We start from the raw sequence: 13368 nt of genomic DNA, 5'->3' as shown, positions 1-13368 counted from the left end.
CATAAGATCCTACCCCTGTCGTCAAAAAGGCCCGCAGGCTGGAGGAAGATGACTCATGTGGTGGAATGTTTTCAGGGCGTGTGCTCTGACCTGTTCACCCGGAGGAGGGTGGTTGTCCAGCCTTTCCTCCCACAAAACTGCCTTGCCTGGATGGTGGGTGCAGAGAGGGGATTTTCTCCACCTCCTTCTGAGGTTCAGAGCAGCAGGAGTGCTGCATGAGGTGCCTCGCCGAACCCCCAGGAGGGGATCTCTCTTTCTAAGAGGGTAGCTGCTTGTCAGCTCCTGCATTTTAACTTATAAAAAGGGCACTAGAAAGAAACCTGCAAATTTATGACCAAGAAGTTTCATTTAGCGCCCGAAAGGTCAGAGAAATGTAAGGAAAAAGACTGGACAATCTGTTTACAGAGGCATGCTTGCACAGGGGAAAGCGATAAACCTTCCGTATGAAAAGCTGTAGCTAGACTAAAGCTACTGGAGGAAAAAGAAAACATTCTAGAAAAGGAAGCAATTGGGAGAAGGCTAGCTAAAACCCAAATCTCTTCACTTCAAGTCCAGGTAAAATGTTTCTGTGTTTTCAGCGATAAAGTCCTAAGTTTCTAAGGTTCATGTCATAGGAAATGGCTACAACTTTCCATGAAGTATTCTCATAACACGATCCAACAAAAAGTAGAAGCTGAATAGATCATTCTTGGGAATTTTCTGTTTTAGGAATACACGAACAGATTTCAATGGACAACATGTATCATGGAATTATAGCTCAAAATAATTTTAAAGAAAGAAAGTTTATCTTTACAAAAAAAAAATCCTCTCCTGTCAATAAATGTCTGATAAGTAAATTATCTATGTGTCTTAAAATAATTTTTTATTTATGTTTGCTGTCATCAAAATAAAATTAATATACAATTCACTCTTTCATGTCATGCATGTTAGTGTCAGACGAGGTCAATAGGTTTAGAAGAGTGAAATGTTGGCTTCGTGGTCATGTTAACCAGTTCCAAACCCAGTGAATCATAAGAATGGATGTTAGGGCTGTTTGTTGTATTTCTGTTTTTTCTTTTCTTTTTCTTTTTTTAAATTCAGGAAGCAGTTGTCAGGAAGGTGAGCACAACAATTTTTTTAAATCAGTATTAACTAGTCCTTTCAATAACAGGCGGGGAGAATGTAGCTCAGTAAAAGTAAACAACGTACAGTTTGTAAACAACCACCCCAACTACCTGATTTTTACAATAAAAGGGTCATTTCTCATAAAAGGTATGATGGGAAAACACTGGAGTTGGAGCCTCTAAGTCACTGCACAAGGTTCTCTACATAAGCAGACTCGATCTGCTCTCTGGGCCGGCCTCATAGCTATCACGGTGGCCAGTTCCTCCTCACAACGGGCTCGGCGGGCCAGGAGACCAGACCCTCCAGAACAGCCAGGAAGATGTGAGGAAATACACATTTCTCTTGCCCAGTGAGTTTCTCTGGGTGTTCAGATTCCTACCCAGTGGCTCCCCAGCAGTGATGACAGACACACTAATTAACTGTGGGGCGTCAGCAGAGCCTCCAGGGGACGGACAAGTCATTCGCGTGTTTCCCGGCATCAGGGGCTGGGACGATCGTGGAGGAAGGGGTAACTGTCACTCTCAACTGCTGTATTAGTACCAGCACCAATGCCTACACAGCAAGCTGCTTCTTGTCAACATGAATGATGGAGATTGAATTTACCTGTTTGATGGGAACAACCAAAAATACACGAAACAATGACTTGGCAGACACCGCACTTCAGCGCATGAAGGACAGTAATCTCTGAGGAAAGAGAGAAAGCAAGATAATCCCTCAAATGTGCCAAGCTCACCGCACTGAGAGTGTTTCCGGCATCGGCATTCCCTCCCCTACGGGACCTGTGGGGCACCATCAGGTGAACTGACAAACGCACTACGGGGAGTCCCAGAAGGAGGAGAATAGGGGCAGAAAGAGTATTTCAGGAAGTGATGGCGGAAATTTTCCCAAGTGTGATGAAAGATGTGAATCTTCAAGAAGCTTAGAACTCAAAAAGATGCATGCTGAGGCAAACTGTAATCAAACTGCTGAAAGTCAAGGAAGGAGTCTTGAAAGAGAGAAGTGACCTGTCACATACACAGAGTCCTCAGTAAGTTAACCGGCTCATTTCTCTTCAGAAACCTTGGAGTCCAGAAGGCAGCGGGCTCATCTATCCCAGGTACTACACGAAAACAACCATCAACCAAGAATTCTGTGTCTGGTAAAACCATCCTTCAGAAATGCCGGAGAAATTAAGACGTTCCCAGATAAACAAAAGCTGATGGAGTTCATGACCCCTGAGACCTGTCCTGCAAGAAATGCTGAAGGGCGTCCTGCCAGCAAATGAAAAGGCCACTGGACAGTAACTTAAAGCCAGATGAAGAAATAAAGATCTTCATAAAGGTCAATACAAGGGAAATTACAAGAGGTGGTAACATGATTTAAAAGGCAAATTCATTTTAAAAAAACTTCTTCTTTCAAGCCCATATGGAACATTTATCAAAACAGATCATATTCTGGACTATAAAACAAATTATATTCTCTGAAATCAATGGAATTAAATTAAAATTCAAAGACAAATACCTCTGGATAATCCCCATGTGACTGGAAACCAAATACTTATATAAACAGTCAATGGATCAAAGAAGAGACTCAAATGGAAATTAAAATGTATCTTGAACTGAATGAAGAATGAAAAATACCACGCCAGAAGCTGTAGGGTGCTGCTGATCTAAGTGGAAATTTAAACTTACATTTAATCAAAGTATTTCTAAACACCCATACTAGAAAAGAAGGAAGATTGCAAACCAATGACTTCAGTGTCCATCTTTAGAACAGCAACAGACAAGAGAAATAAAAAGAAGAGTTTAAGGCAATTAAACACAAAGAAAGCATAAGAAAGGAAATTAAAATCATGTGAGTTGAAATCAATGAATAAAAAAATACAAAATCAACAGAGAAAAACAAGGGCTAGTTCTCTGAGAAGATGATAGATTTATAACCTTTAGCTGGACTGAACAGGAAAAAATAAAGAAGGTACAAATTACCAGTCTCTGGAATAAGTTAAGTAACATCATTACCAATTATAGAAATACTGAAAAGAAAATAAGCAAATGTTATGAACTACTTCATGCCAGTACGTCTGACATCTCACGTGCAAAGGTCAGTTCCTTGAAAGACACAAACCACCAAAGCCTGAAGAAATCACCTGAGAAGTTTTACATCTATTAAAGAAATTGAATTTACAGTTAAAAATCTTCCCATAAAGAAAACTCAGAGCTCATATGTTTTCACAGGTGAATTCTTCCAAACACTTGACGAAGAAGTAACACAAACTCTAAACCAGCTCTTCCCGACCACTGAAAGCAGGAAACATTTCCCAAGTCTTTCTGTCAGTCGTCACCCCGAAACCAAAGACGACGACGCAGTAAAAGAAAACTACTGGTTATTACCTGTTGCAGACACGGATGTGAAGAGTTCTACACAAACTGCTGTCGATTCAAATTAACAACACGTGAAAGAGACAAAACCCTCGACCCAGAGGGATCTGCCCCAGGAATACCAGTGTGGTTTCATATTCAGGAATCAATTCCCCACATTAACAGGCTAGAAAAGAATGAAAAATGATCCCAACAGATGCAGAAAAAGCATTGGACAAAATTTCACCTCCATGTGGATTAAAACCCTCAGCAAACTAAGAATAGAGGGGGATTTTTGCCAACCTGATACAAATCTATGAAAGACCTATGACTCTGAAAAACCTACAATCAACTTAATGATGAAACAGTAAGTGTCTTCCCCCAAAGCGGGAGGACAACACAAGGATGACCACTCTCACTGCTTTAATTCTGCACTGAACTGGAGTTTCAGCAAGTCTGTTAAGACCAGAAAAAATCGATGTAAAAGATACTAAGACTGAAAAGAAGGAAGGTCAGCTAACTTTATTCATAGATGGCACAGCCATCGCTGTAGAAAACGCGATGGAATCTACAAAAATCGTGTAGAACCAATACACGTGTTCAGTAAGGTATCAGAATGCAAGATGAATACACAAAAGTTAATTGCATTTTTATGTGCCAGCAGGGAACAGTCAGAACAAACACTACAACGGCATTAAAATGATTAAAGACTTAAGTGGTAACTCTGACAATAGAGTTGCAATTATGTGTCTAAAAATTAAAATGCACTGCTGAGAAAAACTGAAAACCTAAATACGTGGAGAGATACAGCATACTGCTGTATCCGGAGACCTAATGCATCCAAACCATTAAATTCAATCTGAACCAAAGTCCCTGCAGGCTTTGCTGTAGACATTAACAAACAGATTTGAAAATTCACATGGAAACGTAAAGGGCTTAGAACAGCCTAAACAATTTCAGATTAAAAAAAAAATGAAAGACTCACAACTTAAGTTCAAGATTTCTTACCAAGATACAAGTAACCGAGACAGTAACATAAAGAGGAGCAGATCAACGGTACAGGACAGGGCCCGCACATAAACCCAGCCACACGTGCGCGGACGCTCGACCTTCCGGAAAGGCGGTCGTGTGAGCAAATGATTCTGGACTACGTGGCGTCACAGGCGAGACAGACCACAAAACCTCCAGAAGAAAACACAGACGGAACCTTTGTGAGTCTGGGCTTGGCAAACACTCCTTAACGACCACAGCGAAAGTGTGATTCACAAGAGAACAACCCCACAGTGGACCTCGTCAAAGCTAAAACTCTGCTCTTGCAGACACACTGTCAGGAGAATGATAAGCCACAGGCTGGGAAGTATTTGCAAAAACACACGTCTGATAAGTGATTTGTAACCTGATTTTCTAAACAACTCTCAGAACTCGATTCTAATAAAACGAAGTTAAGATTTCTTTTTTAAGTGGGTAAAACATCTTCACAGACACTTCACCAAAAAGATACATGAGCGTAAAACCGGCTCCTGCGTAGACTCTCAGCCTCGTTAGTCATTCAGGGAAACGCATTAAACTAAAACCGCAATGAATTGCCACTACACAACAATTAGAACATCTAAAACTAAAAAAAGATCGCCCATACTAAGAGAGGCTGAGAAAGAAACGGACTCTCAGCCTGCAACGCGGCTAAATCTCGGAATAACGAGGCACAGTGAAAGAAATCAGCTCTGCCTCCTGCCCGCCTGGCTAACGGTGGTAACGGTACAATACGAGGTCCACCCTAGAAAACACAGTCTGATCTGGGAACAGGGGCCGCCGGTGCTTCCTGGGGACGGGGCGGGAGAGGACGAGGGCAGGACACAGGTTTACAGGAGGCAGGGCTCTCAGGTCCGATGGGCACGTTCATCACCGTGACCGTGGTGATGGTTTCACGGGTATGCTCACGTCAGAACTTACCAAACCGCACCCGTAAACGCATGCTGTTTGTTTCACACCAACGGCACCTCCAGAAAGCTGTCAGGGAAGAACCACCACGCAGCTCCCACCAGAAGTGAGCGACGAGCAAGCTCATGAAAACTTGCCAGATTTCCTCAGGAAAAGAGGCTTCTTCACAGGAAACTCTGAAGAGAAAAAGCAAGGCCTCCTGGTTCTCACCCCGAGAGCTGATCTCTCATCCCTGAGTCTGAGCTGGAATGAAAACGGAGGCACAGCGGCTGAAGCCACTGAGCAGGTGGCAGTCTGACCCTCCAGGAGCCAAGCGGCTACGGAGCAACATCGTTCAGGACACGTGTCCTCAAAGCGCTTGGCGAGTCAGCCAGGTCGGCCTGTCCACAGTCAGGCTGAAACATCGATGAGGTGCAACTGCGTTCGGTTAAAATCCAGGCCATGAATGAGAGTCTTTAATAAGCAAGACGGTCACCCTTTCCAATACAAAGTTTGACAGCAAAGTAATTGTTTTGTTCCAAAATGCCCTTTCTCAAAAGATCCCTTTAATTTTTCACAAGCTGTTCCCTTTACTTGAAGGAACAGTGCATCTTCCTACCACAAAAAATTCTACTGGCATAAATTTGCTGTTCATTTTTAAAGTGGAAAGCACCTAAAACACCGTCCAGGTGTCGTCTGTAGCGTGTTCATTAACACCAGTCATTTGGAGCAAATTTAGAAAACATGTAGCTGTGAGCGATGCCTAATCTTTCCGCCGCTCCATATTTTGAAAGATGAGATGTAACACGGGCCACATCTGGGTCTGGGAGTTGAGGAAAAACCTAAAAATGTTCCACATTGTTTTGAATTCACAAGGAGATAAAACGCAACGCTTCTAAGAGACAGAAAAAAAGCCGCTGGGTCGGGGGTTCCTGAAAGCCGCTGTGTGACCAGCAGTGCGAGAGCCGGATGGCGGGGGCCCCCGAGCCGGGAGCTAGTGGGCAGACAAGTTCTAAACAGATCACGCTGGTCCAGCACAGCGAGGGCTGGGAAGCAGGCTCGCCCAGGGTCACTGCCCAGAACAGAACCCTTGTTCTCAGAGGGCAGCCTGGAAGGCTCCACGAGGAGGTGCTCGTGCCAGGTTTGGAGGGAAGAGGAGGAAGGCTTCCAGACAAGGAAAGAGCAGAGCAGGTGGAGCGGCTTCGTGAGCCTGGGGACCTACATGCATGAGGCTGGCAAGGTGGCACCGGGAGTCGGGGGTCAGTCTGAGTGAGAAGGGGAGGTGACGTGTTAAGATGACTGGGACAGCCACACACTCAGCTTCTTCTTAATCAGAGCCTCATGGCCAAGGCTTGTATGCGTCCTCCGATTTAACAGGACACTGCTCTGGGGCGGGCGCCGGCCCCCTATTTCACAGATGAGGACACACAGGGCAGACTGCGAGGTGAGGTCCTACCCAGACACTCCGGCCAGAGCATGGCGGGGCCGACACGCGGCCCGGAGAGCCCTGCAGCATTGGTACAATCCTCTCCACACCCCATCGTAAGGGGTGGACCCCACCCCCACCCCTGACAGCAGGGTGAGCACGTGGGCAGGAAGACGCGGCCCCAGGTGCCATGTGCAGGGCAGCGGCTCCGTGGACAGGAACACTCCAGAACAAGCCTGCCCTTCCAGGCCAGCCGGAGCATCCAGGCCCCGCAGAGAGCAAGGAGGCCCCTCCTTGAAGACCAGAAGGAGCCCGCTCCTGGGAGCAGGCCCTCAGCTGCAAAGATGAGACCCACTTAGTCAAGGCTGAGGTTGTGGGGAGCCAGGCCGGGAGGTCTCAGGCTGCTGGCTGGACAGACATCCGTTTGAAGGCTCGTCCTCCTCATCAGAGTCACTGCTTTGTATCTGATGCCAGGTGTCACCCTGGGGGGGGGGGAGGTGCAGCCCGCTTCCCAGGGATCCTGGGCCCACACCACACCCTTTGTGGCCCCAGGCGACCACAGCTTGTGGGGAGTCACCCAGAAGGATGCAGGCGTTCTGGTATTTCCTTCCTCCTGACTCTCCACTAACTGTGGAAGTCGGCTCCTGTCTCTCAGATGAGCACAGACGACCTCGGTCCGCGATCTGTGGCTTAATCGTAAGAATGTTTGCAGGAGGAAACCAGGAGTCTGGTTAGCCTCATGTCAGCCGCCGACCCGACCACGCGCCCCCCTCGCCGCCCCACCGTGCCGTCCTGCCCTTTAACAAAAAGGGAAGGGAGCAGAGCCAGCAGGGTGGGGGGCTCCGTTCACATCCCTCAGAGCTCAAACGGCCCACTTCGCGGTACTTCCCCCACGCCCTGAACTGCGTTCAGACGAAGTCTTGACAGCTGGCCTCCGTGGAAAACAGCCGAGTCTTTCTGTGCTGTTTCTGCTTCCGAAGCCCAGGTCGCTCTCACAGGAACAGGCACCGCCGCCACCCCGGGCGAGGCTGCAGAACCGTGCTCGGTCACAGCCTGGACTCCATACGTGACGGCTGATGGGCCGAGTGCGCCAGACCCAGCACAGCCATCGACGGCACCATGTCACGTTCTAGGGGACCACTGGCTCCTCCAAACTGGAACCAAAGACATGCACGCTGGGGTCTCTGCTCCTCCTCACGTGTTATTGACGTTTTTATGACTTGTATAAAAGAGGATAAATATTTAAATGACACTGTACTTTTCATGTTTGTTTTTTCACATTTTTTCTCATTGGTCACAGAATCATTAATCCATTGAAGCTGGGATAAACACAAGCCTTTCGCTCACTAGACTCAGTATGTTTCCTTATCACCATGATTTATCTCAACAGGACACCGAGAGGGCACACAGGACAGAGCAGCTGTGTCTGCACGTCACAGAGAAGCCTGCCCCCATGAGGAATGCTCTGAAAGTCCCTCCCACCCCTTCCCAGGGTTCGAGTGTCGTCTGCCAACGGCACAACTGAAGGTGAAAAAAGCAGCAAAGCGACAAAATGAATTTGAGCAAAGAAGGCCGACCCCTGTGGTGCGTCCGGTGAGTGTTCTAGGGCGGGTCCAGGGCTCGGGCTGAAAGTCAGCCAGAGGCTAAAGACGCGGCTTCAAGAATTACTCAGTCAAAAGCTCATTTCAGAGCTTGCCCCACACAAAACACTCGTTACTCAGGTTGAGACGTAAAATCACAGGGTTCCATCGCTCTCTGTCATGATTAAGAAAACAAGTTTGTTCTGCACAGCACAGGGAACTATGTTCAGTATCTTGTAGTAACCTTCAATGATAAAGAATATGAAAACCAATATATGCATCTACATGCATGACTGGGACACTGTGCTGTACAGCAGACATGGACACATTGTAACTGACTGTACTTCAATTAAAAAAAAAGAATCATTTAAGAAAAACTTATGTAAGAAAACAGTGGACTCTCCTGCCAAGCCCTGCCCCACCCCCGTCAGAAACTTTACCTGATTGTCTAGACGACTTGAGCTGAGAAGACAGAGAACCTGGACCAGCTTTAGATGAGTTCAGCTCAGAATGACTTCCGGTGTCATCGTCACAGGGAAACAGTCAACAGCGAGCTGACACTAGTCACACCGGCCTTCCGTTCAAGTCTCCACGAGTGGACACTGTGTGCAGTGCTCAGTGCACTTCAGGTGAGCTCAGGACAGTGTCTGAGGGCACCAGGCCCACCGCCCGGTCCCGCCCTCCGCCCAGCGCACCTTTAGTGCTTTTGATGCCGGAAGTCCACGGGACACAAGCTGCTTGGGACCTGGGTGGCTTCATCAGCTCTACCAGCCTCACAGGGAGGAAGACAGGCAAGGACTCTGGATACCAGACCAACACCTTTACTCTGGCCTCCAGTCCTTCACAGCATAATTTCTCCAGAAATTCCCCAGGAAACACAAAACCTCTGGAAGTGACCTAGCTGAGCCACATTGTTTAGTCTGCTATTGTCTTGGGGAGACCTTCCAGAATAACAGCAGGAAGAGGGCTCTGCTCTATAAAACAAGCTGTGGAGTGCTGCTATCTGTCTTAGTTACGTGGATTCGCCTGGAAGCTTTATTTCGCTGAAGCAGCTTCAGCAGAGGGGGCGTGACATTTTTTATGGTTATACCCATATAAAACCACATATGCCAGCACCTCTGCTGTGGGGAGAGGCACCCCACCCTCAGACACACGGCCCTAACCTCCCTGTCCGTCCAACTGTAACTATCGAATACTGAGCCCCGACTGCGTTTTGAAAAACTTGGTCATGGGAGTTCTGTGCACCCGTTCTCTTCCCCTCCCGGAGGCGGCCTCCCTGCCTGCCCCGCCTCCACGATCTCCTGGGTCTCCCGTCCGCCCCTTGCTCGCCTCCTCCGCATGCTTCCCTGGCTAGAACGATGGAGGCATCCCACCACAGGTCTGCGTGGAGCTGGAAGGAAGCTGTGATCTCTCGGGGCCACTTGGATTGAAAGAAGTCACCCTAGGGGAACACGAACCCCCGGGTCTGTGCCCCATGCAGGTACGGGATTTCAGTTTACAACACCTGGGCGCAGACCAGAGCGGCATCGTCGTGTTGGCCCAGGCCCAGGGAAACTTCCAGATCCCCCTGCAGAACAGGGCACCAACCAGCCCCGCAGAGGCACCCTCACACCTGAGGGACCCTGGGGTCATCTTGCTCATCATGAATTTTACTGAAGTTTAGAAGTGATGCGGGTTCTGATCACAGCATCACTCAAGAGAGCAAAGATGAGGAACTGAAATCTACACGGTCAGAAATCAGGGACCAACTGTCTTATAATGTGTCTACACAGTCAACACGGCAGCCTATGCAAAATGACATCTTAGAAGAACATTTCATAAAATGGGGAAATGCAGAACTTGCATAAAGCCAGTCATAAAACAGCATGTGCACTGTGAGTTAGTTTGGATATAGCTTTTGAGCTAATAATGGTTTTTGCATTTTTAAGTGGTTGGGAAAAATCAAAAGAAAAATAGAATTTCATGAAATGTGAAAATAATATGAGATTCGAAGCTTAGTGTCCAAGAAGTTTTACTGGGACACGGACACCCTCGTCCTTTAAAACCTCGTCCACAGCTGCGTTTGCCCTACGACAGCTTCTTGGAAGAATCGTGGCAGAGACCAGAGGCCTGCAAAAGTCTGAACTATTTACTAACAGAAAAAGATTTTTCAAGGTGGTTTTGAGTATTTCTTGTACTTCCTGTCATCGGACGCTAGATGGCGGAAAAGATCCTCACATTGGGAGGGGGCGGGGGGAGACTGCTGCCCCGTAGAAGGTACTTGCATTTCCAATTAAACCATCCCCTAGAAGTCAGCCCTGCCAACGGTACAAAACATGTTTCTATGTGTGTTCACTAACGCAAAAAGTAAATGTCTAGAAGACACCGAAAGAGTCAGTCTAGAACTAGTGCCTGTACTGAAACCTGGCATTTATTCACTCCTGCCTAAAATAAACATTCCATAAATCTGCAGCGTTGCAGGGACTTCTCAGTTTCCCCCCAGCTTTACTGAGGCACAGTTGCATGTGAAATAGTGATACATGGAAAGCAAACAATGTGACAACTTGATCTAATCATCCCCTGAAATGACTGCCTCAGTCAAGGTAATGAACACCTCAGTCACCCGACAGGCTTGGTTTTTATACATAGGAACGCCTCACATCTGCTCCCAGTGCTGCAGGGGGACAGTGCGGTGTCGTTAACGCCAGTGACTGCGCTGCACCCTCAGAACTGACTCACCTCACACCTGAAAGTCAGCCCCTCTCGCCCGGCCTCCCCCTCCCCTGCCCTGGCAACCACCACTCTACTCTCTGTGTCTAAGGTTCGACTCTTCTGTTTAGGTCCCACGGATCAGTGAGATCACACAGCATTTGTCTCTCTCTGACTGACTTCACTTAGCATCGTGCCCTCCGGGTCCACCCACGTCGCTGCAAATGGCAGGACCTCCTTTGTTATGGCTGAGTTCTATTCCACATACATTTACACCACGTCTTCTCTGTCCCTTCGTCCATCCGACACCGCGGCTGTTCCCACGCCTGGCTCCTGAGTTCCGTGTGTCTGTGTAACACTCTTCCCTCCGTGGACTGAAGCACACTGCGAAGCCTCCAGGTTAACCCCCTGGATTGAGAATCAGGTGGGGCGTGTGTGCGTGCGTGTGCGTGCGTGCGTGTGGGTGTGTGGGTGTGTGTGTGCATTCGGTGTATCTTTTTTTAATTGAATACAAGTGGTTTTACCACTTGACACAGTTTTTTTTTAAGCATTGTACAGACTCAGCCATAAACTAGCTTGTAAGTGTGGTGAGTAAGGTGTGTGGGTCACACTCACACACACACGCATACACGAACACTCACACACTCTGCATCTTCATATTTACTGTCACATGAAAACCACCGGAGGGGGGAGCTCCTGAAGGAAGGACTCAAATCCGCACTGTCTGCGCGACGTCACTCACGCTGACGCCTCGCTCCCACCAGACGAGGGGCGCCCAGCACCCGGCGGGCCTCTCAGATAGCGCCTCGCAGGCCCTCCCCGCACCCGCGGTGCTCTCCTGCCACTCGTGGGCCTGCTTCCTTCTTCTGTACCTTTCAGTTATGAACTTTGCCAGAAGAAAGGAAAGCTAGATAGGACCAGGGGTGTCTCAAGGCCCAACACCCAGTTCAGCTCAGTCTATCAACGCCTCGCCCTCTGTGCGTCTCTCCCAGGGGCGACGCTAACGCACTAGAGAACGGCACCCCTGGTGACTGTGCACCTCTAAGTCAGTCACCACACATCTCCCAACAGAGCGACACTTCCCTGCATGTCCACACCCAGTCACGCACCTCAGAGTTGACAGGAATTCTACGCTATCAGCCAATAACCAGCGAATATCAAAATGTCCCTGTTTAACCTCAGATGCCTGGGAGAGCTCTGCCATCGGAGCAGGGTGCCATCCAGGGTCAGGGTTCCCACCTCCCCGCGAGGCTTCCTCTCCCCGCCTTTAAGGCTAGGACAGCCCCTGCCCCTCACCCTCCACAAACACTTCTTTGTCAGGATGCTGGTTTTTGAAGAGACCAGACCGTCTCCCTGATAGAATCCGCATTCTGCACTTTTCTGGTTGCTTTCCTGTGGAGTCATTTAAACCACTTTTCTATCCTTTGTGTTTCTTATAAGTTGGAGGTTAGGTCTAAGGGCGTAACAGCAGTGCTGCAGCCCTCAGATGCACAAGCCCACAAGTCTGCAACGTCCGGCGATCCCAGTTTTGGTCAAGTCGATCTGGGTCAATCGGTTAAGGCATCGACCACCACTGTACACATCTGATTGTCCCTCCGCGACAAGCGAGTACCCAGGGGGCTTACACTGCTGCAGCGGCTCCTCCCGGCACCTCCTCACGGAACGCTTTCCGCTTGTGATGAGTCAAGTGTTTCATTAAGAGCTGGCAAGTGGCCATTTTCTAATTCTGTTATCCCTTCCCTTTTTCAATAGCTGGTGCCAGCCTGCAGGGGGCGCTCCCCTCGCTAGCTGAGAAGAGCCCAGCGCTCCTTCCGCAAAGTCAGAGTAACCACTGGGTCTGTACCCTCCATTCTCATGTTTACACTAAGGAGTCGGGGTAACAGGAGTCTCTAAATCAGATGTCTCTCCCCCGCCCCCCCCACAGACACACACAGACACAGACACACACACACCATGGCCTCCCGCATTTTTACTTTCACGCGTCTGTAGTCAGTCCGTTACTTCTGATGCTCAGTTTGTCCTCTGGCTGCCCTTGACAGCGCCCTCTAGTGGACGCTCTGACGAGGCGCTGTAACCCTCTGTCCTAAACAGCTCTTCCTGGGTCTTTTCCGCAGCTGAGACCACGGGTCTGTTCTTGGCTACAGACAGCAGCTTCCCCTCCTCCCGCGTCCGGCAGCCCCTCCATCGGAAGAGAACCCCCTCGTGCATCGAGACTGTGTTGCCCTGCACCGTCAGGGCAGGGACGGCTTCCACATCCCACAGACCTTCGCCCGACACAGCCCCTGGCACCAGGAAGCAGCCCTGTGGGTGCACGGCG

The 13368-nt window shown here is 48.7% G+C and overlaps 1 protein-coding gene across 1 annotated transcript in view; it reads right to left on the bottom strand.

The window, feature by feature from the left end:
* Nucleotides 1-13368, bottom strand: part of PIEZO2 (piezo type mechanosensitive ion channel component 2) — a 280908-nt gene that overhangs the window by 111899 nt on the left and 155641 nt on the right.

This window comes from Camelus ferus, chromosome 24, assembly GCF_009834535.1.
Source record: "Camelus ferus isolate YT-003-E chromosome 24, BCGSAC_Cfer_1.0, whole genome shotgun sequence".
In the NCBI taxonomy this organism is placed as follows: Eukaryota; Metazoa; Chordata; class Mammalia; order Artiodactyla; family Camelidae; genus Camelus; species Camelus ferus.
Note: the sequence above shows the minus strand (reverse complement) of the source record. Positions and strands in the feature narration are given on the sequence as shown.